Source organism: Phocoena sinus, chromosome 7 (assembly GCF_008692025.1).
Source record: "Phocoena sinus isolate mPhoSin1 chromosome 7, mPhoSin1.pri, whole genome shotgun sequence".
Classification (NCBI taxonomy): domain Eukaryota; kingdom Metazoa; phylum Chordata; class Mammalia; order Artiodactyla; family Phocoenidae; genus Phocoena; species Phocoena sinus.
In genome coordinates, this window is record NC_045769.1 from 31,952,103 (window position 1) to 31,970,330 (window position 18,228).

The 18,228-nt window shown below is 40.9% G+C and overlaps 1 non-coding gene across 1 annotated transcript; it reads right to left on the bottom strand.

The window, feature by feature from the left end:
* Positions 1-4,827: 4,827 nt before the first annotated feature.
* LOC116757246 lies at positions 4,828-4,935 on the bottom strand. Its single transcript, XR_004350893.1, has one exon. It is a non-coding gene; the product is annotated as a U6 spliceosomal RNA (small nuclear RNA).
* Between the last annotated feature and the right edge of the window lie 13,293 nt (positions 4,936-18,228).

Consider the following 18,228-nt stretch of genomic DNA (forward strand, 5'->3'; position numbering starts at 1 on the left):
AGAGGCTCCATTAATTAATGCCTCGGAGAGCTTCCTCGTATTTGCTGCAGGTGCTTCACAGGCTGCAAGGACAGTGTGAGACGTTTTGATGTATGTAAATTATGTCCCTACTTTGAACCTAATCATTATTGTAAAATTTATAGATGATAAAACACAGGCAGCCATAAAAATAGAATATTTACTTTGAGCATGCAAAGTTATAGGTTCCCTCGGTGATTCATCCTTTATGGGTCTTAAAGATCACTGCCAATGTGAAGACTTAACAGTTTTCCTAGTTCTACCCAAAGCTCCTCAAACAGTAGCAGAGTAAACGAAAGCCACCCAGGATACCAGTGATAGGAACAAACATATACCTGCTGAGTGGTTTCAGGCCCAACATTAAGGAAGGAATATAACAAGTGTACTTGTCATACAACAGTGGTAGAATTAAAAATCGGAGATGATTTGGCTAGTGGAGAGTGGAGAGAAGAGACTGGAAAGCATTTCCTAGAGCTCTACCACAAGCTCCCTGGGGGACCTTGGGCATGTCGTTGAATCTCCTTATACCTGTTTCTTCAACCATAAAATGTGGAGATTGGCTTTAAAAATTGCCAGGGTCCATTCCACTTCCACCATTCTATATAGTATTGTAATATATTTTCCATCATTTTAGATGTGTATATGAAAAAATTAAAAAAGGATCAGAAATGGCCAAACCTTGAAGGTAGAGGGAGGTAGGCAACCTGGGTAGAGGGCTGAGCAAGGGCCGTGGCTGTGTTTCTCAAGAAAGCTCTGGAAAGTTAGGGCTCTCTGCTCCAGTAAGCTGGGGAAGCTTTTGTATCTTCTCATCTTGGACAGTCACAGTTTACATTAGCCTCTTAAAGGCGCTGGGCATCCCTGCAGCAAAAAGACAATAACAACAACAGTCACTTCTATTTACTCCTATTGTCCCCAAATTTATTTGTGCTCACAATTCTTTTACTAACATTTGTTAACATACTTCAGCACCAGAGCTTTAGAGAACACAGCTAGGGAGGGACAAGCTAAGAGTTTGCACAGCTTCACTCTGTCTGTTACTTTGGACTCCAGACCAGAGTCCTGTAATCCTTCTGCTACACAGCTTCCTCTTCAGTAAAGCCATTATCTTTATTAAAGACAATGTGAGGATTAAAGAAGTTCATTTAAAGTTCCCCTTCTTGGGCTTCCCTGGTGGCACAGAGGTTAAGAATCCGCTTGCCAATGCAGGGGACACGGGTTTGAGCCCTGGTCCGGGAAGATCCCACATGCCACGGAGCAAAAAAGCCCGTGCGCCGCAACTACTGAGCCTGCGCTCTAGAGCCCGGGAGCCACACTACTGAGCCTGCGCTTTAGAGTCCGGGAGCCACAACTACCGAGCCCATGTGCCACAACTACTGAAGCCCACATGCCTAGAGCCCATGCTCGGCAACAAGAGAAGCCACTACAGTGAGAAGCCCATGCACTGCAACAAAAGGGTAGCCCCTGCTCACTGCAACTAGAGAAAGCCCACACGCAGCAACGAAAATCCAGGGCAGCCAAAAATAAATTAAATAAATAAACTAAAAAATATATATATATAGTTCCCCTTCTTAGGTCATTGCTGCAGAAGATTTCCCTGGAAACCTGAACAAGTACCACCCTAAACGCCCACCTCTCCCAAAACAAGAGTCATTTACACATACATTCACTTTTCTACCATCTTTTTTTTTTTTTTTTTTTTTTGGCACGCGGGCCTCTCACTGTTGTGGCCTCTCCCGTTGCGGAGCACAGGCTCCCGACGCGCAGGCTCAGCGGCCATGGTTCACAGGCCTAGCCGCTCCACAGCATGTGGAATCTTCCCGGACCGGGGCACGAACCTGTGTCCCCTGCATCGGCAGGCAGACTCTCAACCACTGTGCCACCAGGGAAGCCCTCTACCCTCTTTTTAAACTTTGGGAAAATCACCTTGCTTAGGCTGCCATCTCTCTGTCCCCTCCATTTATCTATACAGCAAATACATATTGAGTCCCTACCATGTGACAATGACCACAGTGCTGGAGCTATGGTTGTGAACAAGATAGACAGAAGATGGCTGCCCTCATGGAACTTTCTGTCCAGATGGGGAGGCAGACAATTAAATATGCCATTATAATTTGGTATGATACATACTATAATAATATAGTATATATAATAATTTATTGAATGCTTGCCAAGTACTTTGCATATAGTAACTCTTCGTCGTCACAACCATCATACAAGGTGGACACTGTTATCATATTCAATTTAGAGCTGTGGAAACTGAGACAAAGGGTGATTACTGAAGTATGTGGTACTGGGACAATACAGAGCAGAAGCCTCAAAGATGTGTCTTCTGGACCTGAAGTTGTGTAAGTGTCGGCCTGGTAAAGAAGTACAAGATGAGTGTTCCAGGCTGGGGGAGACAGAGATGGAGAGAGAGAGAGAGAGAGAGAGAGAGAGAGAGAGAGAGGTGCACTGCAGGACCTGAGAGAAGCCCCACAGCCAGAGTAGGGTGTTTGAGGTCTGTGCGTGGGTGTGTGGTTGGTGGGGACTTAGGGTGGTAACGACAGATTATGAGGCAGAGAGATAAATACAATAGCTGAATCAAGAAGGGCATTTCAACCACTTTAAAGGTTTAACTTTATACTTAAAGCAAACAGAAACCAGCAAAGAACTCTGCAAAATAGTGTTTAGATCAGTTGCTCTTGCTGCATTTTAGAGAGAGCTCCTGGCTTCAGTGTGGAGAAGGGATTAGAGGCAGACAATGCTGGAGAATTAGCTTGAGGACTGTCACGGTAATCAAAGTAAGTGAAGATGGCCTCCAGAAATAGAATAGAGGTGGTGGTAATAAAGAGACATAGATGAGTTTGAAAAGCTTTTGAAAGGAAAAAGACAATTGAGTCTTGGTGGTGAAAGCAAAGCGTCAAGGACGATGCCTGGCCTCTGGCTTGGGTGGCTGGGTAGACAGTACTGCCATTCACATACGAGTGGAGAGGGAGCAGGTCTGGGAAGAAGGTGATAGCTTCAGTTTGGGACATGACGGATTTGAGGAATCTGCAGGACATCCAGCTGGACATACCTAGTAGACACTTGGAAATGTGAATGTGAAGCTCAGGGAGCAATCTAAGCTTAATATAGCCTTGCACTTGGTGTAGAAGACCACGGACACCTTTTAGGATGCAGAAGAGCAGGAGAAAGTACCCACATGGACACTTCTGGATCCAGATTCAGTTGGCGTTCAAAGTGTAGAGACCATGGGTCAAGAAACAAGAAAAGGAACAGAACATTTATCAAGTCAAGGAGCCACCAACTTGACTTTCCCAGTATAGTAGATGCTCTCAATACCTTGCCCCCTTCTCCTTGGCTCATCTGTAACCTTAGCCCACTGATAACTTCCTACCTTGAGCACCTGAGCTCTGCTTTTCCACCTCAGGGCTTTCTCCAGCTCAAGAGTTAATGCTCCCAGCGTAACCTTTAACCAAGGAGAAAATGCAATTGATGAATATGTCAGCTTCCTTTTCCTCAGTGGACGGTTCTGAGGAAATGAATGTTCCGTTCTACACAGAAAGCACCCAGGGGGACACGGCTGTTGCCCGCAGTGATAACTAGGTCACTAACACACATGCTTTTTACTTTTTTCCCTTTTGTGTCTCAATTTCCCCATCCCCTCACTTTGGCTTCCTGGGATCAATTCCTAAATAATGTACCTGTACTGAAGTCATTGATTCAGGATTTGCTTTTGGAAAAAGGCAAACTAAAATCAAGACACCAGGTTACAATCACATATTTGCTTCTTTATTTCACATTTCTTGGTTAATATAAAGATGAAAAAGGGTTGTAGGAAAATTTAATAACCAAACGGATGTTAAACAGGTGAAGCTGGGACATCTTATTGTGTGAGGAAGTAAGGAAACAGGGAAAGAGTAATGAGGTCATATCGAAAGGACAGAGAAGACAGCTTGAAAGAGCTCCTACTGGCGATATCTGTGACAGTTTGAGAACAAAAAAGAAAATAAACTAAAACTGAAATAAAAATGTATGTGTCTATGATGATACCAAAATATCAGGGAAAATAATGGCATTCTCCACTACTGGAAGTGACTTACATCAACTTCTTGGTGTGAAAATGGTTAACAAAAGACAGAGAATAGAGCATGTGTTTGGGCATTTTTGATAACAAACTAATTAGAGAAAATTCTTTACACAGAATTTTGAGCCAATAAATGCAGAATCAAAGTTAAAATTTAAAAAACTCCATTTTGCATCCCCTAATGAAATAGGTAAATTCAATCAAATCACCAGTAGAAACTGAACACATTAGGTGAAAACAAGTTCACTAAGCAACTAGACATTCACTTGACACCAGCAAATCAGGTCCCAAATTACCTGCTAATTGCAAAAGGACTTCAGAGATACAACACTCAAAGGCAGTGCCTGGTACTTGATTGGATCTTGGTTTAAAGAAAACAGCTATAAAGGATATTTGGGAGAAAATTATAGAAATTTGAATGTGAGCTGGCTACTCAATGATATCAAGGGGACTATGGCTAATTTTGTTAAGGTAATAAGGTGATAATCCTTCAATAATGTATTTTGGACAGAATCCTTATTTGGGAAGATGTATATGGTAGTATCTAGCAATGAAGTAGAAACATTCAAATTATTGAGAAAAAATTATATATATCCATATGGATAAAGCAAATATGTTAACACACCTATGTTGTGGGTATATAAAAGTATTCACTGTAGAATTCTTTCTTGTTCTCTGTATGCTTGAACATGCTCGTAGTAAGTTTTTTCTTAAATAATTCTTGTTTAATTAAGGTCTCTGCTAAAAATATGGAACCCTTCACAAATTTGCATGTCATCCTTGCGCAGGGGCCATGCTAATCTTCTCTGCATTGTTCCAATTTTTAGTATATGTGCTGCCGAAGCAAGCACCATAGTAAGGTTTTTAAACTGTGTTGCTTTACCATTAAGAAATTACTTTTGTGAAATACGAATTTTCATTTTCACTTTCTCTTTCAATTTTGGTTTGCTTAATTTTATTTATTTATTTTGTTTTAGGATATTTTTTTTTCCTACGGGTGCAGGGTATTAGGATGACTCTGTGTTTAGACGATTGTTTTAATTTTTGCCACCTAGATTTCCAACGCCTCTTCTGTTTTGGCCTGCCATGGTCCAGGTGTTTTCTGTAACTGCATTTTCATTTCAGTTGCTGAGGTCTACACGAGTAAATAGGATGCTTATTGATATAACTCTTCTCACTGGCATTGCGTAGGCCAACATGTATTTTTTCCCAACTTGCCCTCCTGTGATATTACCTTTCAAGAGGACAACTTTGTGTGTATACCGGGGGAAGGGGAGGTGAAGACGCAGGAATGATGGAGAGTAACGAGGCTTCAGTAATATCTAAAATGACTATTTCTTGCGATAAACTGAAACTAAAATAAGTCTTATACGACTAGTGGACATGTAAACTGGTATAACCTTTCTGGAGGGCAATATGACAATACGTCCTATAAGCTTTAATATTATACATACACTCTGATATTTCAATTTATACGAATTTGCACTAAGGAAATAGTAACGGATAGTGTTCATTGAGGCATGAACATCTTTATGGTAAGAACCAGAAATCAACCTAAATATCTAACAATAACTAAATGAGCATACATCTCCTGTTACACCCAAAACTCATAGGTGGAGGCTCTCAACCCCAATGTGACTGTATTTGGAGATGGGGCCTTTAAGGAGATAATTAAGGCTAAATGAGGTCCTAAGAGTGGGGCCCGAATCCAATAGGACTGGTGTCCTTATAAGAAGTAGCAATATCAGGAGTGTGCACACCAGAGAAAAGGCCACGTGAAGACACAAGAAGGCAGCTTTCTGCAAGCCAAGGAGAAAGTCCTCACAAGAAACCATCCTTGCTGGCACCTTGATCCTGGACTTCAACCGTCAGAACTGCAAGAAAATAAATTTCTGTTGTTTAAACCATGCAGTCTGTGGTATTCTGTTACAGCAGACCTAGTAGCCTAATACATCCCCAAAAGGAATAATAATGATGATGGTGATACAAATAGATGCCTATATAGTACTTACTATGTATCAGGCAGAGTTCTACCTGCTATGCAAATATTAATTGATTTAATCTACATAGGAACATTATTGGGGGTTCTTTTATTATTTCTATTTTATACATGAGAAAATTGAATTACATAGAGGTTATGTAATTTACCCATAGCCATACCGCTGGTAAGTAGAACTTGAACCTAGGCAGTCCTCCAGAGAGCTTGCTCTAAAACACAAATTCTACTTCTTTCAGAAAACATTAAAAATTACGTTATAGGGCTTCCCTGGTGGCGCAGTGGTTGAGAGTCTGCCTGCCGATGCAGGGGACACGGGTTCGTGCCCCGGTCCGGGAGGATCCCACATGCCGCGGAGAGGCTGGGCCAGTGAGCCATGGCCGCTGGGCCTGCGCGTCCGGAGCCTGTGCTCCGCAACAGGAGAGGCCACAACAGTGAGAGGCCCACGTACCGCAAAAAAAATACAAAAAACAAAACAAAAATTATGGTATAAATGGGTATTTAACTGAATATAAAGATGATATTAGGTATTCTTAAAAGTAGTTTAAAATATACACAGTGATATGTATAATTTCTTATTAGTACGTACATGTAACTAATGTTCCACATATATATGTATATCTTCCAAAAATTTTCTGTGGCCATCTCTGAGTGATAGAAATAACAACTCTTTTTTTTCTCTTTTCCTTTTTTGTCTATTATATATTTTATACAATATATCTATGTTTAGTTCCAGTTTAAATGTATTATAACACATTTGCTTAGAGTGGTATGTTTAAGTAATGAAATAAAGAAGCAGGGTGAGGAATGATGTGAAAGAAATTAATCCCCCTAGATGGGAGGGAGTAAATATAAAAAACAATGTTTTGAGGAGTGGGGTAGAATCTGAATGACGGCCAGGAAGGCTTAGTCAGAGACACCAAATTTTGGTTTGTTGAGCATCCAAGGTGGGAACTGAAATCAGCAACCTGCAGATCTTAGATTTAAACCGATATGGTCAATTTATTAATTTGTTACCATTTCTATTGACTAGTTTAGGATTTCTGATTTGACTAAATCCCTTCAATAAAATCACAAATGCTGTGTGAATTAATGACAAAGGAGACAAGTAGGAATATTGTAGCTATTACAATTGTTACTACGTGCCCTTGCTCCCAGTTATGGAAAGTAGAGTAACATTTATATGTGACCTGGGTAAGACACCATTTAGAGTCGTTTGATCATAGCTCAGGAGCTGGCAAACAAATGGAGGGCACAGGAAGCCTTGGGGCCCAGGGAACCCTTATGGGGGGCAGGGGGAGTTTGGTAGTGGGAGGGAAGGTTGGCTTGCCTGGGAGCATTTAAGAATTAGAAAATGAAAGTCATTTCAACTGGCAAGGATCTGATAATCAGAGAAAACTAGTCCCACTGTGCAAGTCACATATCCCCTTGGTGCTCCATTATGGCTATCTATACAAATATTATGGGTCATATCCCTTCATGAGGAATTTGAAGGAAGGTACAAGATCTTTCACTGGGCTGGAATTTACTGTAATCAACATCGTTCGAAATCTCATTGCCCGTACTTCTAGGTCATTTCCCTAGGGTCAAGGGCTGGACATAAAACAAAGCTGGAGACAAATTCCCTCAAAGACCAGGGGGCTCATTAAAGTTGCCCAAGCACGCAGAACAAGGCAGAAATGCACTCTTGCAGAAGCCAATCCTCTTTCCCCTTTGACATTTCCCTTTTGGTTTTTCTTACCCTCCAGAGAATTGGACCGATTACAATCTCTTGTAATTTTTTTTTTTTTTAGGAGAATCGTATGTTACTCCTTGTTTGTGCTACACTAGCTAGTCCCACTGTGTTATATTTCTTTTCCAGTTCGCATTATGTCATACAGCCAGGTGTTAGATGTTTTCATTACCACAAGACTGGTAAAAGAACACTGACTGTACTGATGTTATATATATATGGCACACATATATAACGTATATGAGAAAATTTCAGTATAACAAGACCGGCAAAGTACCATTACCGTGGGCCATTGGTCAGAGCATAGAGATGTTTTCATTGGACTACGTTTTGGGTTTCAGTGTTATTCATAATGATAGTATTTGTCTTATAATAATAATGTATAACCTCCCTATAGTATCATAAAACGCAACATTTTCCAGTGAAGGAACTGAATTGAAAATATAAATGTGAGTCTGAAGCTTCTATAATACCAAAAGCTGCTTGTGTGTGTGTGACTCAACTGCAAAAGTTAGTTCTCAATGGTGAATGTTTAACAGAATTCCAGAGAATATCAAGGGAGCTTCGCCTATTTATTCATTAAACACATTAGCACTTACGATGTGCAGGGTGTCATTCTAGGGTATCATAAGAATGAGTAAAAAAAGAGACAAATTTCTGCCTTTATGAAGATAACATTCTAGTAAATACATCTGGAAAATAAGTAAGATAAATAAGAAACTATATTCTATGTTAGAGAGAGACATAATAAGGGAAGTAGTGCTAGAAGGATTTTCTTAGTGAGAGAGGGAGTTGTAATTTTAGAGAGAGAATAAGCAGGCTTTGGCAGGAAAGAGCTCTCATTAAGGTTAGTGACAAGGTTTGTCTTGTCACTAACCTTAAACCAGGCACCCCCATGCTCTACTCATCTCCAGCCCAAGCACACCTTTTAAATCGTTTGGTCACACCTTGCCTAATCTCTTGGTTCTTTCCATAGATCAAAGAAGTAGAAATAAGCTAGAAATAACCTTAGCTTCCCCTTCAGTAATCTTGTGAACAAACTATGTGAACAAGATAACATCTAAAGAAAAATCACGAATCGACAAATGTGCACACAGTGGGGGATTACGACGACCCTGACCCCCATCTCACTGACTGAGATTACTTCCCCTTTTCCCTTTAAAAACTTACATGGCCGAGCAGAATCTTTGGACATGGTTTTGGGGGGACACTGAGTCCACCATCTCCCCAGATTGCTAGCATTCTGATTAAAAGCAATTTTCCTTTCTACCAACATTTGCTCTCTTGAGATTGATTTTTGAGCGGCGAGCAGCTGGACCTGAGTTTGGTAACAAGAGTAGAATTGGAAGGCTGCCCTAAGAATGTCACTTCCGAACAAATACCTGAAAAAAGAGGGAACTAGTGATGAGACTCTCTAGGGGAAGAGAATTCCAGGCAGAGGGAACAGCTCTGAGGTCTGAGTGTGCCTGGTGTGTTTAAAGAAAAGTCAGGAGACCAGCATGGCTGGAGTGGAGTGACCAAAGGAGAGAGTTGTAGAAGGGAAGTCAGAGACATAATAGGGGCCAGATCAGGTAGGGTTCTTGTAGGTCATGGTTAGAGCTTGAAGCCTCTGAAGGGCTTTGTGCAAAAGAAGCGTGAGGAGTCACACTCACTTCCAAGTAATGTCATGGGCAATGTCTCATATAAATAGTACAACATTAACCAAGTGTATTTTTCTTTTTTTTTTTTAAATAAATTTATTTATTTTACTTATTTTTGGCTGCATTGGGTCTTCGTTGCTGTGCACGGGCTTTCTCTAGTTGTGGCGAGCGGGGGCTACTCTTCGTTGCGGTGCGCAGGCTTCTCATTGTGTTGGCTTCTCTTGCTGTGGAGCACGGGCTCTAGGTGCGCAGGCTTCAGTAGTTGTGGCTCATGGGCTCTAGAGTGAAGGCTCGGTAGTTGTGGCTCACGGGCTTAGTTGCTCCGCAGCGTGTGGGATCTTCCTGGACGAGGGCTTGAACCCGTGTCCTCTGCATTGGCAGGTGGATTCTTAACCACTGCGCCACCAGGGAAGCCCTACTTTTCTGATAATAATGTGATGAGGTGTATAAAAATTGCCTTAAAATAATAAAATATCAAGCTTTTATTAAAGAATTGAGGAGAATGTGTGTCCTCTTTCTATCTAAGGCTGAGAATATCATCTACTATAAGCTGCAAGCTTCTTTAAATTGTTAAACCCCGATTAGTCAGATAATCCCAGATATTAAGTGGAAACCATAGGCTGCAGAGTAATAATTTATAGTGTATTTATGGTACTACTTCTTTCTTTTCAAGAAAGTATCTTATTTTCAAATTATCAGCAAGTGAACTGAGTGATGGTGGAGTCATTTGGTCCAACTAACTGTCTCAGAGAAAACAGTTTTAAAACCTGGGAAACAATATTTAAACACAAACACGCCCACAACCATATGAAGGCTCAGAAGAATGAATGATCAACAGCAAGCAGAAACCAGAGGGGAGTCTTCCCTTGAAAGAAGAACTGTGAAGCGTGGGATTTGCAAGTTTGTGAGGGTCAGGTGACAGAAAGCCACAGCCTTACAGGTCTGTGGGTGGCAGAATAACCCAACAGGGGGAAGTCATGGAAGGGAGGGAGCCATACACAGAGACCCCAAATTTACATGGAAAACCTAAACCAACCCTAAGCTATAGATTAAAGCTCTCGTTTTTAGGGGAAACCCTCGGGGAGTCCAGAGGATGAGAAAGTGAGCAGAGATGTCAGCTGCTATTCTACACAGAGAAGATAGAATTTGGAGTTTGAGTCTGGCCAAATTAACTGCCTTATGGAACAACATTTGCCTTTAAGAGGAACAAAATAGAATCCAGGGTCTTTACAACATATCTTTTATAATGTCTGGTATCACTAAACATGTGAAGTCACTAAAAACGTGAAGAAGCAGGAAAATCTGACTCCTGGGTTCTTTCAGACATCACTTCTGACACCAGATGAGGGTTCCTCCCACCCCATCGCAACACCAAACATGTGGTATCTTTGCCAACACTAACTCTCCAATTCTTAGACACTAACTCTCTGGAATTAGAGGAGACAACCACAAGCGAAGGGGCTTAGTTTCTCAAGCCTGCTCCAAATTCAGATGCCAGGTGGAAGTCCCAGGGGTACCCATAGTTCTGACTGACCAGCTATAAATCAGTTTGATAATTCACCAGAATGACTCAGGGAACTCAGGGAAGTGCTTTACTTACCAACCCAGTTTATTGTAAAGGATGCAATCAGGAATAGCCCAATGGAAGAGATGCCTAGGGCAAGTTACTGCGGGGGAGGAGGAGGGAACACAGAGTTTCCATGTTCTCGTTGGGTGTGCCACTCTCTCAGCACTTTGCGTATTCACCAACCTGGGAGTTTTCCAGACCCTGATGTGTAGGGGTTTTTGTGGAGTTTTCATTAGAAAGGTGTGGTTGATTACAAAGGTGGCCATTGGTAATTGAACTCAATCTCCAACCTCTCTCCCCTCCCCAGAAGTCAGGGGTTGGGGATGAAAGTCCCAACTTCTAATCATGGCTTGGTCTTTCTGGTGACAGGTCCCTATCCTGAAGCTGTCTAGGAGGTCCTCAGCCAAGAGCCATTTCATTAGCATATCAAACACATCACTCAGGGGATGTCAAGGGCTTTAGGAGCTCTGTGCCAGGAACTGGGGTCAAAGATCAAATATTTTTTATTATATTACAATGATCCATATCAAGGTTTGTAACACATGTACAATTAATATAAATAATAATACAAAGAATGAGAGGGTAGTTAAATCTATACTGTTTCAAGGTAATTATGTTTTATATTAAGCAACATACCATTAACTCTAAGTAGATTATGAAACTTAACCATGCGTATTATAATCCTTAGAGCAATCACCAAAAATATAATGCCAAAATTTTAATTACCAAATTTATATATTTTATATAAATATAAAGTATAGCTAAAAAGTCAATAGAGGAAACAAAATAGAATCCTAAAGTATTCTATTATGCCCTCGAAAATACAGAGAAGGAGCAATAAAAACAGATGAAATTATGTATATGTATAGCTTGTTCACTTTGTTATACAGCAGAAACTAACACAACATTGTAAAGCAATGATACTCCAATACAGATGTTAAAAAAAACCAACCAGATGAAGTAGAAATAAACAGCAAAATAGCAGACCTAAGACCAACCATATCAACAATTACATTAAATTTAAATGACTAAGCATGTCTATAAACGCCAGAGATCGACAAGATCAATTTAAAATGTTTCAGAAAGGAAGTCCTACCTCTACACCGTCTGCAAAAGATGCACTTTAATGCAAAAATACAAATCAGTTGAATGTAAAGTGATGAAAAATTTCTTATCAGGCAAATATTACTCATATGACAGCTGGAGTACCTATATTAATATCAGACAAAATAAACTATGAGACAAGGAGTTTTATTAGAGATAAAGCATAATATTTCATAATAATAAAAGGACCAATTCATCAGAAAGACATAATTTTAAATGTGCATGGGCTTACTTTTATTTCAAAATACATGAAGTCAAAACTTACAGAACTAAAGGGAGAAATAGACAAATGCACAGTCATAGTTGGGGATTTAGAACAACAAATTAGTAAGAATGAAGAAGATTGGATCAATGTTTAACCATCTTGACTACATTACATTTGTAGAACACTGGCCCCAATGCAGAATATACATTCATTCTCAGGAAACATGAGACATTCACTAGAATAGATCATAGTCTGGGCTTATGAAAGGTTTCAGAATACTTCAAAGGATTGAAATCTTATGTTCTCTGATCACAAAGAATTTAAATGATAAATCAAGAACAATAAGTTGGGGCTTCCCTGGTGGCGCAGTGGTTGAGAGTCCGCCTGCCGATGCAGGGAACATGGGTTCGTGCCCCAGTCCGGGAAGATCCCACATGCCGCGGAGTGGCTGGGCCCGTGAGCCATGGCCGCTGAGCCTGCGCGTCCGGAGCCTGTGCTCCGCAACGGGAGAGGCCACAACAGTGGGCCCGAAAAAAAAAAAAAAAAGAACAATAAGCTATCTAAAGAAGCCATAAATATTTGGAAATAAAACATTAAATTTCTATACAACCCATGGATCAAAGAAGAAATCACAAGTACAAATAATTCTTATTTAAATAATAATGAAAATACAACAAACACACCAAAAAGTCATGTGATGTAGCTAAAGCACTGCTTTAAGAGATATGTAAGATTTTAAACGCTTATGTTAGAAGAAAGATTTGATTTCATTGATCTTTATGATGCTAGAAAAAGATATGTAAAATAAATCTTAATAAGTAAAACAAAGAAAATAATAAAGACCAGAAATCAATAAAATAGGGACGTCCCTGGTGGTCCAGTGGGTAAAACTCTGCGCTCCCAATGCAGGGGGCCAGGGTTCGATCCCCGGTGAGGGAACTAGATCCCACATGCCACAACTAAGACCCGATGCAGCCTAAATAAATAAATATTTTAAAAAAAGAAATCAATAAAATAGAAAGAGAAATAGAGGAAACGTTAAAAGCTAAATACCATTCTTTGAAAATATTAATAAAATCAATACTCCCATGATAAAACTGGTTAAGGGGAAAAAAAGAAAACACAAATTACCAGTATCAGGAATAAGTAAGGTCTCATGATACAAGGTCCATATGTAAAAATCAGTTATATTTCTGTATACTAGAAGCAAAAAACTGGACATTTAAAACTTAATTCCATTTATAATAGCATCAGAAAACACAAAATACTTAGGAATAAACAGAACACAAGGTAAGCAAAATCTCTGCACTGAAAACTGCTAAATCACCGAGAGAAATTAGAGAAGACCTAAATAAATGGATAGATATATCAATTCATAGGTTGGAAAACTCAATATTGTTAAGATATCACTTCTCAAATTAATCTGCAGATCCAATGCAACAAAAATCATAATATTGCCAGGATTTTTTAAAATAGAAATTGAAAAGCTGATCCCAAAATTTTTATGGAAATGCAGCTGACTTAGAATAACAAAATAATTTTGAAAAAAAGGAGCCAAGTTCAAGGACTTACTATCTGTCTTCAAAAGTTAATACAAAGCTGCAAGAGTCAATGCAATGAGGTACTGGCATAAGGATAGACAAGTAGATCAATAGCTCAGAATGGAGAATCCAGAAATAGACCCAGAATTATGCAGTCAATTGATTTTTGACAAAAATGTCAAATCAATTCTGTGTGGGAATGGAAAGTGATTTTTAACCAATGGTGCTAGAATAAATGGACATCCACATGGAAAGGAAAAAAGAATCTCAATCCCTTCCTTATACCATATAAAAAAATAATTTTAGATGATGTTAGATCCAAGCATGAAAAAGTGTAGCTTTTAGAAGAAAAGAACATAGGACAGCTTCATAACTGGGGATAAGTAAATATTTCTTAAGCAGAGAAAGCAATAATAATAAAAAAAGAAAAATGATGAATTATACATTATCAAAATCAAAAACTTCTGCTCATGAAAAGATACTGTTAAGACAATGAATTGACAATCCACAGACTAAGGAGAAAATATTCACAAAACATATATCTGACACAGGGCTTGTATGCAAAATAAAGAATTCAATTTTTAAAATTGGTCAAAGGGCAGTCACTTCACAGAAGAAGATATACAAATGACCAAAACGCTCATGAAAAAGTATTCATCATTATTAGTCATAGAGGAAAAGTTAATTAAAACCACAATGAGATACTTCTACATACCCATCGCAATGGCTGAAATTAAAAAGTTAGGCAGGGGCTTCCCTGGTGGCGCAGTGGTTGAGAGTCCGCCTGCCGATGCAGGGGACACGGGTTCGAGCCCCGGTCAGGGAGGATCCCACATCCCGCAGAGCGGCTGGGCCCGTGAGCCATGGCCGCTGAGCCTGCGCGTCTGGAGCCTGTGCCAGGCAACTGGAGAGGCCACAACAGTGAGAGGCCCGCGTACCCCAAAAAAAAAAAAAAAAAAAAAAAAAAAGTTAGGCAAATACCAAATGTGAACCAGGATGTGGAGTAGTCAGAACTCTCGTACATTGCTGGTGGGAATGTAGAACTGTATAACCACTTTGGAAAACTGCCTGGTATTTTTTTTGTGTGTGTGGTACGCGGGCCTCTCGCTGTTGTGGCCTCTCCCGTTGCGGAGCACAGGCTCCGGAAGCGCAGGCTCAGCGGCCATGGCTCACGGGCCCAGCCGCTCCGCGGCCTGTGGGATTCTCCCGGACCAGGGCACGAACCCGTGTCCCCTGCATCGGCAGGCGGACTGTCAACCACTGCGTCACCAGGAAAGCCCTGCCTGGTAGTTTTTATGAAGTTATATGTACACCTATTCTTCAATTCCCCAGTATTATTATTATTATTATTACATTCCTTATTATTTGTCCAGCTGAAATTAAAACACATGTCCCCCAAAAGACATGTATAAGAATGTTTATTGCAGCTTTTTTCCCAATAGCTGACAACTGGAGACAGTCCAAGTGGCCATCAAGAAAAGAATGGATAAACCAGCTGTGGTATATTCATACAATGAAATAGTACTCAGCAAAAAAAGTAATGAACTACATATATACGCAATCATACAGGTATATCCCATAGACATTAGGCAAAGTGAAGAAAAAAGATACACAAAATACACATTGTATGATTCCATTTATATGATGTTTTAAAACAGGCAAAAATCATCGAAGATGACTTAGAAGTGTCACAAGGGAACTTTCAGAAGAGATCAAAATATTAGATAATAGGGGAAAGGGTTGCACAGATATATCCACTTACTAAAACTGTACAGCTAAGATTTGCACATGTCATTGTACATACATTTTAGCGAAATGACAAATAATAATAATCAAGTGAGGGGTAGGGAGTAGGTAGAGGTATAGATGGTACAAAAATAGCAGAATGTTGATTGTTTCAGCAGGTAATGGGTATACGGAGGTTTAAGACTTGATTCTATTTATTTTTAGTACATTTGAAATTTTCTGTAGAATTGTTTTTTTTTTTTGTTTGTTTGTTTGCAGTATGCGGGCCTCTCACTGCTGTGGCCTCTCCAGTTGCAGAGCACAGGCTCCGGACGCGCAGGCTCAGTGGCCATGGCTCACAGGCCCAGCCGCTCCGCGGCATGTGGGATATTCCCGAACCGGGGCACGAACCCGCGTCCCCTGCATCTGCAGGCGGACTCTCAACCACTGCGCCACCAGGGAAGCCCTGTAGAATTGTTTTTAAAATATTTAAAAGCCAGGATATCCAATATTAGGGCAGAGACGCTAAAACTCCAGGCACTGGCCTCCAATTGAGACACTTTTTCTAGATACAATTTTTTTTATAAGTTTTTTTTTTTTTTTAATGCTTTTAAGGAAAACAGTCTCCGAGTTGAAATGTACTTTGTGGCCTTACCATTAGCATTCCGACAACAAATACCTGAGTGCCCACCATGCCTATGTTCTCCGCTGCAAAGCTCTTAGGAAAACCCTCAAGGTTGTGGGTGTCCCTGGGAATGGGGAGCTGGGAGAGTTTTCTTGGGAGAGACATTAAAGTGTTGGGAGCAGGTCCCATAGGGAACGGGTTACCTGGAGACCTGACTTGCCCCAGCTGTAACCTTCCTTGAAGCTGCCACCACAACCTACTCAGGGTGTGTGGTTGCTTGTTGTTTTTGTTGCTGTTGTTCTTCTCCTTCTCCTTCTTCTTCTCCTTCTCCTTTTTCTTCTTTTTTTTTTTTTTTTTTTTTTTTTTGGCGGTACGCGGGCCTCTCACCGCTGCGGCCTCTCCCGTTGCGGAGCACAGGCTCCGGACGCGCAGGCCCAGCGGCCATGGCTCACGGGCCCAGCCGCTCCGCGGCACGTGGGATCCTCCCGGACCGGGACACGAACCCGCGTCCCCTGCATCGGCAGGCGGACTCTCAACCACCGCGCCACCAGGGAAGCCCCTCCTTTTTCTTCTTGTTGGACCCGTAGAGACTCCTGTGCTCTTTACCAAAATCCTGTAAAGATAGAAAGGGATTTTTGTCTTGTCAAAGCAACTTTTTAACATTCTTGGGGCTTCCCCTAAGAAATTTTTCTGGGAAAAGTAAGGGATGGGGCCTCTTCTTTTGCTATGACATGAGCAGCGTATGGTTAGCAGATGGTTCTGAGCTCTTGGTTCTTTCCTGTCCATCAACCCCAGACCCCAGACCTGCTCCTGCCAGAAATGGGATGCAATCAGCAAGCCCCACCCTTCCAGCTTTCCATCTAGCCTTTGCATGGTGCTAATGTGAATGGAAGTAGATAAGAGGACATAGATGGCTAATGTCTCCAAACTGTGCATCACACAATGTGACAAAATCAGCTATTGTCAAAGCCCCTTCCCTTAAGGTCCCTGGAGATAGTGAGGGAGAGAGGAAGGGAAAGAGAAAGACTGGATTAAAAAAGGAGACAGACTTAATCCAGCAGTCTGACAGTGAGTCTTAATCCCATTCCTTCACAGTACAAAGGGTTTATACACACTCAGATGTAGAAGAGCAGTGAAACGTGCCCTCCCTCCCCAGTAGAAAGGATATTTAACTTTCCAGGGGCCTTTGCCTCTCCCTGAAACAATATGGTAAGAGCAGTCTGAGATGAAGGAGAGGGGAGCTGAAAAGCACTTCTTCCACTGACACGTTCCTAGCCATGCCCAGGAATCCCCCCCAAAACAAGGAAGCCCCATCAGTTACCCAGAGATTTACCTTTCTCTTAACACGCTTCACCTTTTCGCATTGTATCAGCGATCATGTCTAGTATAGTTTCATTTGGTTTGAAAAAATTCACCTTTTAAAGCAAGATGTCTTTGAGTTTGTCCCTTTTCTATCTCTGCTCCTCCCCTTTCCCCCATGACACCTCCAAATACTTTAGTTAAATTAACTTATCTTTTCTAAGAAGGTTGAGGGAATCAGACGAAGCAAGGATCTGGGAGGAGGGTCTAGACAGCAGAGAGCACAGAAAATTGTTTAAAACCAGATCGAAAACTGTCTCTCTGGCTTCCCCTTTCTCTGTTCTTCCCTCTGCCAAGTAAACCTTTTCCTGATTACAGTAAACACCTTCTTAACAGATCAAAACGAACGATTTTAAAGGGAGCTGCTTACTCACAAAATTCATTATGATAATGCCTCATCTTACTCAGCGAAGCCTGCTTCCTCCCTGCCTCACTTTGATCTGCCACTGTGGCCCTGTCTGTTCCCGCAGCTCATCTACATTTTGTTGGCGTCAGACTTTTTCAGTACATATGCCTCAGGTTGTGAACAGCCCAGTAGCATTAAAAGAGCCAGGCTAGAGACAGATTTTCCTCCCCATACCTTAAAGATATATATTTTTTGAAATGTCAGCGACAACACACATTAGATGTTTAACTCTTCCTTCCCACCC